This window comes from Morone saxatilis, unplaced genomic scaffold (assembly GCF_004916995.1).
Source record: "Morone saxatilis isolate NCDOM2014 unplaced genomic scaffold, NCSU_SB_2.0 Contig15, whole genome shotgun sequence".
NCBI lineage: Eukaryota > Metazoa > Chordata > Actinopteri > Moronidae > Morone > Morone saxatilis.
This window is the reverse complement of record NW_023339707.1, coordinates 26622126-26622370: the sequence shown is the minus strand read 5'-3', so window position 1 is coordinate 26622370 and position 245 is coordinate 26622126. Positions and strand designations below refer to the sequence as shown.

General features: G+C 44.5%; 1 protein-coding gene across 1 annotated transcript in view; it reads left to right on the top strand.

The window, feature by feature from the left end:
* The window catches only part of LOC118324151 (metabotropic glutamate receptor 6-like), a 20991-nt gene that overhangs the window by 18436 nt on the left and 2310 nt on the right, over window positions 1–245 (top strand).

Genomic DNA, 245 nt, shown 5'->3' with positions numbered 1-245 from the left:
ACACACACACACACACGTCTCAGTTTCACTTCCTGAATGACAACGTAGCAAATAAAAGCTCATAAAAACCCTGAAACAGCCCCGCAGTGCTTCCAGAGGTGGACTGTGGAGCCACTTCATCGAAAAGAAAGAACTGTTACTTTGAACACTTTGATGTAAGTTAATATTCGGGCTGATACTTCGAGCTCTGGTGTCACAGAACAGATCAGAGATCAGTGAGGCAGCAGTCTGTCAGATGAAACTCA